The following is a 718-nucleotide window of genomic DNA, read 5'->3' as shown; positions in this document are numbered from 1 at the left end:
AAAAAAAAAGTGGGGGGTGGCTGTAGATGTAGCTCAGTGGTAAAGAACTTCTGGGTCCAATCTTCAGTATTAAAAACAAACAAATAAAGCTCAGGTTCACATTTTTTAGTTTTTAAAATTTTAGGAAGTAAGGACTCAGGATCTAACTTTCTGATGACAAATGATAGCCAACTAAGAAAATTTTTTCATTCTCCAAAACATGGGGGTTTATTAAGATTTTTTACCTGGAAGTGAAAAAATGTTGAAGTACCCTATGAAATTTCATCCAGGTACACAGATACTTTCCAAAATATCCATGATAATGGGATAAGAACGATAAATACAGGTCCAAAACACCGCCCCCCATGTCCTACTTGCCACCAGTCAATCCTGTCCTCATACAAAATTTTTAGTTATATCTAGAAACCTAAGCTGACATCTGATGTTGCCAAAATCTCAAGTGTCAAAGCATAAGAATATAGTCACAGGGAAATTTAAAAGAATAAAAATATATTTATCAGCCATAATTATGCAACTGTTAATTAGATGCTAGATAATGTCTAAAGGGGGCTGGGCATGTGGCTCGCGCGGTAGCGCGCTCGCCTGGCAAGCGTGCGGCCCAGATTGGATCTTCAGCACCATACAAAACAAAGATGTTGTGACCGCCGAAAACTGAAAAATAAATATTAAAAATTCTCCCTCCCTCCCCCCCCCTCTCTCTTTAAAAAAAAAAAAAGAT

The sequence above is a fragment of the Ictidomys tridecemlineatus genome, chromosome 14 (assembly GCF_052094955.1).
Source record: "Ictidomys tridecemlineatus isolate mIctTri1 chromosome 14, mIctTri1.hap1, whole genome shotgun sequence".
NCBI lineage: Eukaryota > Metazoa > Chordata > Mammalia > Rodentia > Sciuridae > Ictidomys > Ictidomys tridecemlineatus.
The sequence above is the reverse complement of the archived record's forward strand: the minus strand, read 5'-3'. Positions refer to the sequence as shown.